This window comes from Leopardus geoffroyi, chromosome B4, assembly GCF_018350155.1.
Source record: "Leopardus geoffroyi isolate Oge1 chromosome B4, O.geoffroyi_Oge1_pat1.0, whole genome shotgun sequence".
In the NCBI taxonomy this organism is placed as follows: Eukaryota; Metazoa; Chordata; class Mammalia; order Carnivora; family Felidae; genus Leopardus; species Leopardus geoffroyi.
In genome coordinates, this window is record NC_059341.1 from 131507619 (window position 1) to 131523601 (window position 15983).

A 15983-nucleotide genomic window follows, 5' to 3' on the forward strand; every position below is an offset into this window, starting at 1 on the left:
GAGAGAAGAGAGAAGCGGGTAGGTAGGAACACAGGTTAAAAGAGGCAAAATATGCTGCTGTTCAGACACACCGTGGCTGATGGGTGGTGGGTGGAGGGCCCTGAGTGGCTGGTGAGATGTCTCTCCTGTCCACGGGGTGGGGGGCAATGATAAAGATATTCACCTTGTGACAATTTATTAAGCTAAACCATTTCATGTGGTTTGGGGTACTTGTGCTACAAAACGAGTTGAAAAAAAAAAAAAACAGGATAAAATGCCAATCTGGAAATAAGAAATACCAAATGCTGGGGCGCCTGGGTGGCTCAGTCAGTGAAGCATCTGACTCTCGATTTCTTTTTTTTTTTTTAATTTTTTTTTAAACGTTTATTTATCTTTGAGACAGAGAGAGACAGAGCATGAACAGGGGAGGGGCAGAGAAAGAGAGGGAGACACAGAATCTGAAACAGGCTCCAGGCTCTGAGCTATCAGCACAGAGCCCGACGTGGGGCTCGAACTCACGAACCGTGAGATCATGACCTGAGCCGAAGTCGGACGCTTAACCGACCGAGCCACCCAGGCGCCCCTGACTCTCGATTTCAGCTCAGGTCTCATGATCTCATGGTTCACGAGATTGAGCCCACATTGGGTTCTACGCTGACAGCGTGGAGCCTGCTTGGGATTCTCTCTCTCTCTCTCTCTCTCTCTCTCTCTCTCTCTCAAAAATAAATAAACATTTAAAAAAAGAGAGAGAGAGAGAGAGAAAAGGAATGTCGTGGCCAGTTGTTTCCAAAGATGATGGCCACTGTCCCTCCCAGCCGCATGCCCCTCTGGGCTGTGACTTTGTGGAACCTCTTATTAAGAGGTGGGAGGTATTTCTTCTCCCCTGGGACTTGGGTCAGCCAGCAGAATGCAGCCGAGTGAGGCGTGGGAAGGGCAGGCGGGCCAGGGCTGGAGCTTGCTGGCTCCCCCGGTCAACCCGCGGGCAAGCAGCCCAGGCTGTCCAGCCATCGAGGTCTTGCGGGGACAGAAGGCCTGGAGGACGAGAGGCCACGCGGAGGGGAAGGAGGCGTCCCTGTGACACCAGCAGGGCCATCCCTGGCGTTCCTGCCCCGGCCCAGCTCCCAGCTAACTGCCGCCACAGGGACGTCCCCCCTCGGCTTCGTGGAGCAGAGCCACCCACCCGACGGTGACAGCTGCTGACAAGTGCTTGCTGCTTTCGGGCACAAACACGGGTGGTTTGTTCCAGGCCGAGGGGCCGCGGGTTCTTCAGACACATCGCTTTGCTGGGTGGAGGGGAAGTCAGCTCTGGGGCGGTCGCATGGTTGGTCACACCTAAGCAATGCTGGAACCTTCTCCGCAGGGCCTCTCCAGGCCCAACCTCAGGGCACCCTTGTTTCTCACGATGGGACCCTCTTAGGACACCAGCGCCCCCCCCTCCCGTATCCCCCAGCCCATCGGCGGATCCCCTCTTCGTCTGGTCTGCTTCCTCAGACCTGAAGACACTGTCACTCTCTTCCACCTTCGAAACCGTGCCCGCCCTCACCCAGCCGGGGCCACTTTCCTCCTGCAGCCACGCTTTGCCCAAGAGCCCACTTCCTGTCGCCACAGTCTGGCTCCCGCCCACCATCATCTCTCGCCAGCGTCACCCGGGGACCTCGCGTCGCTGGCCAGGCTGCCCCTGGACTCACTTTGATCCTCAGACGCGGCAGCCAGACTCGGCCTGTCCCGGAGCGGTAGACACCTCTCCCTCTCTCCCACCTCTCAGCTCCCCAGCGCCCCCTCCGACTGGCCGTCCTCGGTCCTCCCTACGGCGTGGGGTTGTGCTCCCCTTTCGCAGCCCCCTCCCACGTCATGCTCGTCTCTGGGTTCTCGGGCCTTCCCACATCTCTTATCTCTCCCACGTGTTCCTCCAGATCACTTCCCTCCTCCAAACCCCACAGCCCCGGAGCCAGCTGCCTACAGGACACCTCCCCCTCAGGCGTTCCAGAGACGCCTCGAAGTTAGCATCCCTCAGCCCGGCCCCCCGACGCCCTTTAATTCGAGGCCTTGCCCACGGCCACAGACCCCGCTAAGGCCAGAGAAGAACAGGACACCTGACAACTCGTGGGCAGGGATGGCCGGAGCCCCAAATGGGGAGCCAGACAGGAGGCCCCGCCAGCCCTCCCCCAAGCCACATGCCTTTCATCAAGGGGGCGGGGGGTCACGGGGCAGAGGGGACACCGGGACCCAAACGGTGGTCACGGGAAGGGAAGACCTCATACACTCGTTCCGCTCAAAGGCAGATGAGAAGACAGAGGGAGGGGTCGGTCGGGCTCAGAAGAATGACAACCTCCCTCTCCGGTGGGGGGACTGCGCTTATGAAAAGCAGCCCCGTGGGAGCCCGTGACTGGAATCGTACCTGGACCCGGGGCAGGGGAGCTGGCTTTGCAGTCACGCGGCGGGGAGGGCGGCGACTCCCGCTCTGTACAGAGCCGTGTGGCCCTGAACAAGTCACTTCACCCCTTCTGAGTCTCAACGTTTCCGTAAAATGGGAACATTCCTAGCTGTTGCCCTACCTCATAATGTGACGGTGAGGATTCAGTGAGATAAGGGTACTCACACGGCCCAGAGGTCTTGGGCTGTTTCTGCGGATGTGGGGCAACCTCGAAGGCGAGGAGAAGCCCAGGGAGGAAAGGGCTTTCGTGTCTGTAGACCCTAGGGGGTGTGGTGGGAGCCTGGGGAAGAGGTCCTGAGTTGGGGTCTGGAAGCCTAAGCCTGTCCTTGAACGTGGTGCTTAGGAGGGGCCAGGGCCGGGGACCCAAGGAGGGAGCTGTGCTACCCCAGACCCCCAGCCTCGCCTGCCCAGGAGAGGGGTTCACCTGTCACCTGTGCCTGGAGGCTTCCGTGGCAACGGTCTGGTTCCCAAGTGGGGTCGCCGCCTCCCCACGACACCCAGGACATCCGGAAGCCCCAAATAGACCAGCAAACCCTCACCCAGTGGGCCAGATGGAGACGTACCTCCCCAAATCCCTCCACCCTGAGCTGGGAATGAAGGGGTGAGAGGACGCCATCATCTTGAAACAGAGTTGGGCAGTAGAGATTGCCAGTAAGGCTCTGACAGTCCTTCGGCATATATTTATACAACCCTCCCACCTTCATATAAAAGAGACAGACAGCCCAGGAGGCAGAGTGAAAACCGGGACCTGATACATCTGGTTTACGAATAAATGGCTATAGTCCAATTTATTTCTCGCCCCCGGCTTGCTAGAATACGGCATCAGCTTTAACCGGATGCAATGAACTGAGCGTGACATTTGCTTGGTGTCCTCATTGATGACGAGTTACATAAAACCCTTCACGTTGTGTTCATTTTACTCCTGCGTGAATTTATCCTCTTTTTTTAAAAAAAAAATTTTGGGGGCGCCTGGGTGGCGCAGTCGGTTAAGCGTCCGACTTCAGCCAGGTCACGATCTCGTGGTCCGTGAGTTCGAGCCCCGCGTCGGGCTCTGGGCTGATGGCTCGGAGCCTGGAGCCTGTTTCCGATTCTGTGTCTCCCTCTCTCTCTGCCCCTCCCCCGTTCATGCTCTGTCTCTCTCTGTCCCAAAAATAAATAAACGTTGAAAAAAAAAATTTTTTTTAAAAAAATTTTTTTTAACGTTTATTCATTTTCGAGAAGCAGACAGAGACAGAGGGCGGGCCGGGGAGGGGCAGAGAGAGAGAGGGAGACCCAGAATCCGAGGCAGGCTCCAGGCTCCGAGCTGTCGGCACAGGGCCCGACGCGGGGCTCGAACTCACGAACCGCGAGATCATGACCCGAGCCGAAGTCGCACGCCCAGCCGACTGAGCCAGCCAGGCGCCCCAATTTTATCCCTTTTTAAGATGAAAAGGCTGTTAAATGGAGGACCACACATAGAAAAAGAGTGATGCGACTTGCGGCCTCGAGGCAAAGGCCCCCAAAGTTGATCACGCCCAGGGAAGTGGTCCAGGCATCACACTGATGGGCTTTTACCCCGGCTGGGGGTCCACTATGCCCGCCACAGCCCTCAACCCAGAGCCCCTCCCTCCTTGGGAGCCTCGAAAAGACCCGGTAGTGGGTCAGCATTGGCTCTTCCCTCAGGAAGGAGACAGTTGGGGTGACAGGTGTGCCCACTGCCTTGATCGTGGGGATCGGGCAGGCCAGGACCTGACGGCTCCCTACATCTTGGACCCACTCGACGCCCCCACGTCCACACCAAACCCCAACCCTTTATCTCCCCAGGCCCCTCTTCGCCTGGGGCAGCCCTGAGGTCCAAGCAACCCCCCCTCTAATCTCTCAAGCCACACGCTTAGCATTTCCTGTGCCTCGTTCAAAACTATTAACTCCATGGGGCGCCTGGGTGGCGCAGTCGGTTAAGCGGCCGACTTCAGCCAGGTCACGATCTCGCGGTCCATGAGTTCGAGCCCCGCGTCGGGCTCTGGGCTGATGGCTCAGAGCCTGGAGCCTGTTTCTGATTCTGTGTCTCCCTCTCTCTCTGCCCCTCCCCCGTTCATGCTCTGTCTCTCTCTGTCCCAAAAATAAATAAAAACGTTGAAAAAAAAATTAAAAAAATAAAAATAAAAATAAAAAAAACTATTAACTCCAAAGAATCAAATTACATCAAGGAGAGGGAGCAATCAGAGTCTGGACTCACCACAGTCCAGTGAAAGCTGGGTTCTCACGCTGGCCCCCCAGGTCTATGAGTCTGAAACTAGGAATTTGGGGTGCAGAGGCTGGGCACCCCGTGGGGCCAGGATAGGTCCCTGCCATGGTGGTGATCTGGGCGGGGGGCGGGGGGGTGCCGTTTCCAGGATGGGGAAGGAGCTCGCCTTGGCCTCAGGCTTCCTCCCATCCCTCTGCCAGCTCCCCGCCAACCAGGGCCAACCCCCAGGCTCCCCGCGGCCGTGCAGGGCCCCAGTCAGGCCACCTTCTCCGAGCCTGGCGCTCCACACCCGCCTCTCCCGCCTCCTCCGTCGGCGCCTCTGCTCGCCGTCCCTGGATCACAAGCAGCAACGTGCCCTGAGCCACATTCACAGTATCTGTCTGTCCAGGTCCCTCTCGTGCTCAGTGGTGACCTGTCTGTCTCCTGCTCCTGGGTCCGCCTGTCCCCTGACTGAGCCACCTGGGTCCCTCCCCGACTGCCCGGCTGGAGGCTGAGATCCATCCTGAGCCCCAGAACCAGCCCTGGCCCAAAGCAGGGGCGATGCACAGGAACACGGCCGTTCCCGGTGTCCGTGAGCATCTGTTTTCATCCCGGGGTCCTGTCTTCTTCCTGAGATCTAGGGCCACCTTGTGTCAGCCCGCGACAGCTGAACTCCTGCCTTCTTCCCCACGCCGGAACCTCTGTTCTAAAAACCTCCAGAGGGGCGCCTGGGTGGCGCAGTCGGTTGAGCGTCCGACTTCAGCCAGGTCACGATCTCGCGGTCCGTGAGTTCGAGCCCCGCGTCGGGCTCTGGGCTGATGGCTCAGAGCCTGGAGCCTGCTTCCGATTCTGTGTCTCCCTCTCTCTCTGCCCCTCCCCCGTTCATGCTCTGTCTCTCTCTGTCCCAAAAATAAATAAAGGTTGAAAAAAAAAAAAAAATTTAAAAACCTCCAGAGACAGACCTGTCTTGTTCTGCCCCTTCCCAGCTCCCAAATGCACTTCCTGTCCCACACCCCGCGTGCTGGATGTGGGACCCCCTTCCTACCAGAGGCCTCCCCTCGGTGCCCCCAACTCACCAGTGGACACACGTCCTCCCCCTCTGTTGCCGTTCACTGCTTAGCCTCCAACCCCTGTGTGTGCGGTTTCGAGACACTGAGTTCTCATCGATATCGATGAGCGAAGGGGGGAGGGGGGAACCAAGAAAAAAAGAATATTAACTTTTTATTTTTAAATCAACAACAATTTTTACCACCACATCAATTTATATTTTTGAAAAGGTCTTTTTAATACAAAGGAAGTAGAGGGGCTCCTGGGTGGCTCAGTCGGTTGAGCGTCCGGCTTGGGCTCAGGGCGCGATCTCTCAGTCTGTGAGCTCGAGCCCCGCGTCGGGCTCTGTGCTGACAGCTCGGAGCCTGGAGCCTGCTTCGGATTCTGTGTCTCCCTCTCTCTCTGCCCCTCCCCCGCTCATGCTCTGTCTCTCTCTCTGTCAAAAATAAATAAACATTAAAAAAAATTTTTTTTTAATTTTTTTTTTTCAACGTTTATTTATTTTTGGGACAGAGAGAGACAGAGCATGAGCGGGGGAGGGGCAGAGAGAGAGGGAGACACAGAATCGGAAACAGGCTCCAGGCTCTGAGCCGTCAGCCCAGAGCCTGACACGGGGCTTGAACTCACGGACCGCGAGATCGTGACCTGGCTGAAGTCGGACGCTTAACCGACTGCGCCACCCAGGCGCCCCCAAAAAATTTTTTTTTTAAATACAAAGGAAGTAGGCATGTTTCTCATCGCCGATAACAGGATGGTCCATTTCCACAAGACAGGTGGCCCTTACATTTCCCTCATTTTCTGTGGGTTTCTTATTCCAGCAAAGGACAGCAGAAAACTTCATCCCGGACCAATCCTGGTTGCTACAATGACTTTGGGAACCTGCCTTGGTCACCACAGTGTTCTGTATCCTGGCCTGGTAAGTTTTTGACTGAGAGGTAGGGACCCACTCTAGCCACAGTCACAAATGGAAACTGCTAGTGTCACTCCCGAGAAGTCTTACAGAGCGGTGTTTATCTCGGTGACTTCACGGGTGTGATCCATATCTGGCCGTCACTTCCTGGGCCCAGAGCATCTGTTTCCGGGGGCCCCAAAGCTGACCGGACTCCAGGAAGTCAGATCCGATTTATGGAAGTCACAGAAACATGTCAGTTTGTCGTGAGCAAGCCCGGAGGCAAACTAGACCGAGTGCTGAGCTGGACCATCCAGCTCACCCACAGTCCGTGGAAACCTTGCTGGACAGCCACTTAATAACAGCAGGATATCATTCCGTGTCACGCCACACGGTGAGGGGCTGGGCAGCCAGGTGTGGGTGGCACCAGGCTCTGATCGGGACAAGGGCTGGTTGCTCCATGACCAGAGGCAGGCAGACACCCCCCCCGGCCAGGATGTGCCTTTGCAAAGAGGGCTGGAGGCCAAGGTGGGCAGCCTCTGTTGTTCCTGGGTGCCGTGGGGCTGGCCGTGGTTGGGAACGCCTGCCCTCTCTGGACTTTGGTTCTTGGTGATCTCCATGAACTAGCAGCAGTTACCCAACACCAAAAAACTGGGATCGAGCAAAGAATGTTCTTCCTCATTTCCCATTTGTTATGTTGCCAGGCACGATCCAGGCACCCCGGCGCCACTCCCAGTCTTCTGCTCGAAGGTGGGGTTCTCCAACCTCTGGGGAAGCCTGGCTTTACACCCCTTCTCCTGGGGATGGTGGCAGCACAGTGGGATTCGCCCGTGTCCCGGGAGACCCCCTGCGACAGCCAGATGGAGCAGTTCTCGGGGCCCGTGTGACAGGCAATCACAAGCTCCTTTCGTCTCACTTGGGTAATGATGCAATCACTTTTCTCTAATTCTGAAGGGACACATATGCATATCTAACGAGCAAGCAGGCGGGATTCCAAGCACAGAGGGTTTTAAACATAATTTTGAGAGAGCAGCTCTGAACAGGGAACCCATAGATATGATGTCATGCCTCCTTATTAGAGATGAGCAAGCTTTCCTTGGAAGGATGGGGAGCCCTGGGCAGGGGCTGCTTAAGAAAAGCAGACAACAGTTGAAAAGAAGGACAGAAGGACAAAAAGGAAGGGAGAGAGGGAGAGAGATTGGCCTCTTCCCACCAGAAGAGAATGTCTTGATACTTTGGTATCCTGAGGTCTTAGGTTCCATGTAGAGGTTTCCCAAGAGAACCTGATAATGACCCACCAGGGTGGAATGTTAATGTGGATAAAGTCATGGCTCGCACTCTTTTCGCTTCCAGATTAGAGAACTCTTCATCATTCCCCTCGCCTCGACTAAACCCTAGACCGGCTTCTTCTTGACTCTGGGCTCTCGCCTTCCTTTCCTTAGAGAGTTTTCTCTAGAAAACGTGGAAATTCTTTCTCTGCCCCTTTGAGATATGTGTAGATCTTTTTAAAAAGACTCCAGTTTTTCAGCATAGAACTGTCTTTCTTGAGGGCCTGGGAGATTATGCCTTGAAGGGTAATCATCAAGGAAGATGGCGTCTCACTCTCACCATCTCTGTTGAAGGTAGGAGCCTACCTTGGGCGGGCGCCTTGCTCTGAGTTGTAATACCACTTCCTGCCATCAAGATAGAAGCAAGTCTGCTTTTCCTTTGGGTAAAGCCAATTGGCAAGCACAGATGGCCTAATGGTCTCCCTCTCCCACCGGCACTAATACACAGCTCCCCCCAGCCACCACTGCTCTTGGTTCAGTAGAGTCCAGTGCTGACTCAGTGTTAGTCTCTCCTCCCTATTACAACAATCTTGAATAAAGTCGCCCGTGTCTGTTTAACTTCGCCTGGTACAATTTTTGCTTTGACAATCCCCAGCTTGGTGACGTGGGAGCCACAGTGGTGGGACAGTCCCTCGGAACCCCAAACCCACCAGGGAGACGATGGCCCTGGATTATGGGCTGACTTCTAGTGTCACAGGACTCACTTGGGTCCCTGCTTTAATTTTTTGTGCTGATTGATTTCTGATGGGCACTGTCACTGCTTTATTGGAATGAATTCTGCTCGGTCAGGTATTCCTTTAAAACATTTCTATGCCTGATATGCCGATATCTTATTGATGATTTTGTGTCTGCATTTATAAGTGAGGCTAATCTACAGATCTCTTTTTGTGCTGGCTTTATCAGATTCCGGGGACATGGAAGAAAAAGTTTTAAAGGATAGTAATGAACAAGCATGGCTTTAAACTTTGGATTTCAGTATAAAAAAAGCTGTCAAATAGCACGTAGTTTAAAATTCTGTGGCAGGAGAAAGGGAATGGAGGGATGCCTCCCTTAATGCTGCAATCATCCATTAAGGCTCCATAGTCTCTGAATTTCGTCCTTCTTTAAGAAATTTGCTGAGCCTGCGGTTGAATCCTTTATGCCTACCGACATAATTTTTGAATCATCATCAATTTTCAGGAATTATATAATTTAGCCTGAGCAATGTTTCACCAGCATCAGAAACAGTGAAATTATTCAGAAGGGCTGAATATGAAGAACAAAGAGTAAACGAACATGCTTATTGGCCTCAGAGGCTCTCATTTGTTCCTGGGAGGCAGGACTGAGTTCAGGGAGAGCAAAAATGGCTTTGAGGGTTTTTCCTTGGTTTTAAACCCTGGCCTGCCAGCCTGTTCTTGATTTTCTGAAAAGGATCTTCCCCCATCCGAGGTGTGGTGTCCAAAGTGGGGCTTGTATGGTCTCTCCCCACATTTTAGGAATGTGATAGTTTCTCCGAATGAATGGGGACACATTCGTTCTATCTTTGCCTCTTCCTCTAGGATCACCTAAATAACATAAGGATCAACCATTGCTTACAAGTGACTTGCCTTAAAAGAACTTAAAAACGCAAATGAACTTGGGTGTTGAAGTGTCTGGGCTGATGGGTTTATACGTGGTTCATTATTAAGTGGGCTTTTCCCTTTTTTTCTACCATGATTCTGGTTTTTAGTACCTTACCATTTAAAAGGAGATGTTGGTTTTTGAAAAATACTTTTTTTTTTTTGAGAGAGAGAGAGAGAGAGAGAGAGAGAATCTTAAGCAGGCTCCATCCTCAGCACTGAACCCAACACGGGGCTTGATCCCACAACCCTGAGATCATGACCTGAAGCGAAATCAAGAGCCGAACGCCCAAGGGGCGCCTGGGTGGCTCAGTCGGTTCAGCGTCTGACTTCGGCTCAGGTCACGATCTCACGGTTTGTGGGTTCGAGCCCCGAGCTGGCTCTGTGCCGACAGCTCAGAGCCTGGAGGCTGCTTCTGATTCTGTATCTCCCTCCCTCTGTCTGTCCCTCCCCTGCTTGTGTTCTCTCTCTCTCTCTCAAAAGTAAATACGTAAACATTAAAAAAAAAACTAAAAAAAAAAAAAGAGAGAGTTGGATGTTCAATTGACAGAGCCACCCAGGTGCCTCAAAAATACGTTCTTTCCCTGAATGACACCTGGCATTCACATCTCAAGTGTCTGTGTCCAGAGCAAAAGCCGTGCCTGTCTTCTGTGGCAGAGCATTAACGTTTTCTGCTTCTGCAACAGAGTATGAATTCAAGCATCTAGTGAACACGAGCATCAGAAAGATTTTTCTCTTTTCTCTTTTCCACTAGAATTTCTATTTCTCCTTGAATTGGTTGTGGTATATTTTATTTTTCAAAAATTGTTTTTTTATGTTTATTTATTTTTGAGACAGAGAGAAACAGAGCAGAGTGGGGGAGGGGCAGAGAGAGAGGGAGACACAGAATCCAAAGCAGGCTCCAGGCTCTGGGCTGTCGGCACAGTGCCCGACACGGGGCTCGAACCCACGAACCATGAGCTCATGACCTGAGCCCAAAGTCGGACGCTTAACAGCCTGAGCCACCCAAGCGCCCTTGGTTGTGGTATATTTTACACGATAGCTGTGCCTTCCGGCGAGATTTTCCAAACTATTGGCATAAATTTGCACATGATATTTCTTATAATTCTGTTAATTTTCTATCTATCCCCATGATGGCATCTACTTTTCTCATTTGGACATTAGATGCTGGTGTTTTCTCTTTTAAAAACGTGAAATGGGCAAGATCAGCACGAAAGCTTCTAAACACTCGGGATAAAATGATTGATATACTCTTTATGTAATACATGAAATCCTTCATATCCTCAGTGCAAAATGTTGTCTAAGATGGAAGCCGAAAGAGTCCTAGTTACGACTTCATCCACATTAACATTCCATCTTGTGGATCATTTCCAGGTTTTCTTGGGAAAACTCTCTGCATGGAACCTAAGAAGACTTCATGATACTGAAGTATCAGGACTCTGTTCTTCTGGTGGGAAGAGGTGAATCCTTCTTCCTTCCAAGGCAAGACAGTTGGTTCCCGGACGTATTTTGAAACAGAACTATAGTTGCGTTGGTTGCATTATTAACTTACCTCCATGTTGTGTTTTGTTCCCTACTTATGTTTTTTTTTAAAGATTTTTTTATAGGTTATTTTTATAATCGGACGCTCAACTGACTGAGCCACCCAGGCGCCCCTTCCCCCAGTTTTCCCCAGTTTTAAGAAGAAATAATTGACACACTTCACCGTGTAAGTTTAAGGTGAACGACAGGATGGCTTGATTTACACATAGCGTGAAACGATCACCATGATAGTAGGGTCGGCGAACACCCATTTCTTATACAGATACAATAAGAAGGAAGAAGGAAAGAAACAAGGGGGGAAATTCTCCTTGTGATGAGAACTCTTAGGATCTTCTCTCTTAACTTTCTTATACCGCTCACGGTTAGGAGAAGCATACACATATAGAAACAGCAAGTAAGCAGAATTCCAACCACAGAGAGTCTCTTGAAACATCATTTTGAGAAGACAACTGTGAGCAACTTGCAGACAGGATGTAACAACTCCTTCTTTGGAAATGAGCAAGCTTTTCCTGGAAGAACGCGAAGCCCGTGGCGTCGGCCGCTTAAGAAAAACAGACAACGGCTAAAGAAAGAAAAGCAAAGGAAGGAAGGGAAGGGAAGGAGGGAAGGAAAGGAGGAAGGGTTACAGAACTCAGACGTGCAGGAAGCCAATAGCTGAGACACCTGTTCTGAAGCAAAGAAAGCTTTATTACCCGAAAGGCCGCCCAGTGAGAAGCTGCCTTGCCCTGTTGAACCGAGGGACAGCTTATGTATGTTTGGGGAGGGAAGTGACTACTCAAGAGGAGGGTTTCTTGAAACTCTGGGTCGGGGGCTTGAAATAGTCTGGACGTAAGTATTCTTCCAGACAGTGAGGCGCTATTGGGGACCTGCTAGGATCCAATAGATCAAGACAAATGTTACGGCCCTGTCCCCATTAGGTTTCTACCAGCAGTGGGCAAACAGAAAGTAAGGGTAAAAAGGCAAAGTTAATAATTGATCGTGCATGAGGGTAAGAGGGCACATAAAACATAATTAAGTAGGGGGGCGCCTGGGTGGCTCAGGCAGATGGGCATCCGACTTCGGCTCAGGTCATGATCTCACGGTTTGTGGGTTCAAGCCCCGCGTCGGGCTCTGTGCTGACAGTTCGGAGACTGGAGGCCACTTCTGATTCTGTGTCTCCCTCTCTCTGCCCCTCCTTTGCTCATGCTCTGTCTCTCTCGCTCTCTCAAAAATAAATAAACTTAAAAAAATTTTTTTTTTTTTAAAAACTGGGGAAAAAAAAAAACAAGGGAAGTGCTGACGTTATTATCTCAAGTGAGATGGCAGAAACTTGTGATTGCCTGTCACCTGGGGCCTGGGAACCGCGCCATCTGGCTGTCTCAGGGGGTCTCCTGGGCCCACCCCAGGTGCTGCCATCATCCCAAGGAGAAGGGGTACAAAGTCAGGCTCTAAGACTGCCCCGGATATTGAAGAACCCCCCCTTAGAGCAGAGGACAGGGGACAGTCTGGGGATGTCTGGCTTATGACAGCGTTATTTGTTATCTCATGGTCTCAGAGTCAGACCAGCTATGACTCAGCCAGACCCTCCAGCTCAGGCAAGGTCACAGTCAAGCGTCAGCGGGGGTCACAGTCACCTTAAGATTCAACCGAGCCAGGATTTCCTTCAAAGTCACTCAGTGGTTGCTGGTGGAATTCAGCTCCCCGCGGACTGTTGGACCCAGAGCCCCCGTTCCTGCCGGACTATTGGCCAGAACCCGGCCACCCGGCCACCTATTCGTTTCTTAGCCGGCTTCACCAAAGTTACCAAGTTGAGAGAGAACTAGAGAGAGCCAGTGGGAGGAAGTCGAGGGCTTTTATCACCTAATCTCGGAAGGGACACCCTGTCCACTTGTGCAGTGTTCTGTGGGTGGGAAGCAAGTCCCCGGGCCCCGCCCAGCCTCCAGGGGAGGGGGTCACACAAGGGCAGGAACAGCAGGAGGCAGGCATCCCGGGGAACCGTTTTAGAAGGCCGCCTCCCACCAGAGTCTGGAATAGAACCAGGCGTATGTGGGGAGTGACTGTAAGACAATGGATGTCATTTCATATCCTAGTGAAAAGACCGATTGTACACACACACGCACACACACACACACAAATTGCTGAGATGGTCAGCTCTCATTTGGAAGTTAGGTTCCCTGCCTCAGCAGCCGCAAAAATAATTTCCAAATCGGCTAAAAATCTAAAAATATGGAACCCCATGAAAATACTAGAAGAAAATACAGACAGCTGTTTTTAATTTTTTTTTTATTTTTAAAAAAAAAATTTTTTTTTTCAACGTTTATTTATTTTTGGGACAGAGAGAGACAGAGCATGAACGGGGGAAGGGCAGAGAGAGAGGGAGACACAGAATCGGAAACAGGCTCCAGGCTCTGAGCCATCAGCCCAGAGCCCGACGCGGGGCTCGAACTCCCGGACCGCGAGATCGTGACCTGGCTGAAGTCGGACACTTAACCGACTGCGCCACCCAGGCGCCCCTTTAATTTTTTTTTTAATTTTTAATCTTTACTTATCTTTTTGAGAGAGAGCGCGCGCAAGAGGGTCAGAGAGAGAGGGAGACCCAGAATCGGAAGCAGGCTCCAGGCTCCGAGCTGTCTGCCCGGAGCCCGACGCGGGGCTCGAACTCACGAACCCCGAGATCATGACCTGAGCTGAAGTCAGACGCTTCACCGACCGGGCCACCTGGGCAACTGTTTTTATAACCTCCGATGGGGATGTCCTTCTAAATATGACTGGTGTGTCCAGTTCACGAGGGAAGGGAATCCGTGTGGGGGTGTTATATGATTGTATCCCAGTGCTAGAAACTCTCTCCGACATGTTGTGAATGGTTAAATAATGCTGGTTGGAAAAAGGCTAAAGAAAAAAACACCCCAAACCCTAAGAGAAAACAGCTTTGGGCCAGTTTTGCCCCAACGCGATCGTGTGTCGTGGGGGAGGACACTGAGAAGGAAGTTAAAACCAAAAAGCAAAGGCAGCATGAAGAATCCGGACAAGTGGAGAGCAAAACGTTAGCCTCGCGAGGGACCGGAAGCTGGTCAATAACGCAAATGGAAAAACTTCTGATGACACACGGTAGGTAGAAAGGGAGGTCTAGTCGTCTCTTTCCCTGAACCCGGACTCTGTACCGCGTGAACAGATCCCTGGGGGAGTTGGGGCTTCAGGTGTCCCCAGGGAACTGGAGGCCCCCGTGGGCTCCCCTGACCTCTGTGTCGTTTCTTCCCCAGGGAAAAAGACAGAGCGAATGGAGGGAGATGACGGGGAGAGGGGTTAGGCTTCTTCTCCTCCCTGGACATCAGGGAGTGTATATGTGTGAGCGAGATGTGTGTGAGACAGCGAGTGAGTGTGAGGGGACGAGAGCGAGTGTGTGAGCATGAGAGTGAATTAGAGTGTGCGAGAGAGTGACAGTAAGTGTGTGAGTGAAGGTGAGTGTGCCTGAGTGGATGAGTGTGGGTGTGAGTGTGTCAGTGGATGAGAGCGGGTGTGTGAGAGAGTGGGTGTGCGTGTGTGTGTTGGGGGAGGGGGATCCCCCTTCCCGATGTTCCACGATAGATGTGGCCCACGAAAGATCACAATTACGTTATCGAAAGGATCCCCACAAAACAATAAAGAAGCAATATAAAATTAAAAAGGAAAAACAGGGGCGCCTGGGTCACGCAGTCGGTTAAGCGTCCGACTTCAGCCAGGTCACGATCTCGCGGTCCGTGAGTTCGAGCCCCGCGTCGGGCTCTGGGCTGATGGCTCAGAGCCTGGAGCCTGTTTCCGAGATTCTGTGTCTCCCTCTCTCTCTGCCCCTCCCCCGTTCATGCTCTGTCTCTCTCTGTCCCAAAAATGAATAAACGTTGAAAAAAAAAAAATTAAAAAAAAAAAAAAAAAAAAAAAAAAAAAGGAAAACATCAGGGAGCCCGAGTGGCTCCGTTGGTTAAGCGTCTGACTCCTGACTTCCTGCTCAGGTCACGATCTCACGGTTTCTGAGTTCGAGCCCTGCACCGGGCTCTGTATCGACAATGCGGAACTTGCTTGGGATTCTGTCTCCCTCTCTCTCTGCCCTTCCCTACCTCTCTCTCTCTCTCTCTCTCTCACTCTCTCAAAATAAATAAACAAGTGTCTTAATAAAAGAATACAAAATAAATTTAAAAACAAAAGGGAAAAAAAAATCTAGGAGCGCCCGGCTGGCTCAGTTGGTAGAGCGAATGACTCTTGATCTCAGGGATCTGAATTCGAGTCCTGAGTTGCGCGTAGAGATTACTTAAAAATAAAATCTTTTTTTTTAAGGGCAAAAATCTAGAAGACAATAGATGAGCAGGCAACTTACAGAAGAAATACAAAAGGCTGATAAAGACGTAGCAGACCGAGAGGTTTTTTGTTTTTTTTTTTTCCCCTGCCTCACCTTCTTTCCTTGACCACCTCACTGCTGGGGAGGAGAAGATTTGCAGCCAATCAAAGAATATCTTTAGCAAAGGGGCACCTGGGTGGCTCAGTCGGTTAAGTATCAGACTTTGGCTCAGGTCACGGTCTCGTAGTTCGTGGGTTCGAGCCCCGCATCGGGCTCTGTGCTGATGGCTCGGAATGTGGAGCCTGCTTCCGAGTCTGTGTCTCCCTCTCTCTCTGCCCCTCCCCTGCTCTCACTCTCTCTCTTTCGCTCTCTCTCTCTCTCAAAAATAAATAAAACATTTAAAAAAAACTTGAAAAAAAAAAGATTATCTTTAGCATAAAAGCACACGAAGTTATGCTATGGTAGGTATTCAGTACGAGCAAACTTTCCGGGGTCCAGTCAGGAAAACGGAACCCAAAATATGCATTTTGAGCGTGAAAGATTAAATACAAGAATTGGAGGCTTTTATACTTTATGCAAGAGCAGAGACAGCGATGGTCACAGAAGCTATAACCAAAGATCCCAGCCTCAAACACCAAGGGGATGGCTTCTGAGAGTTCTCCCGGAAACTGACTC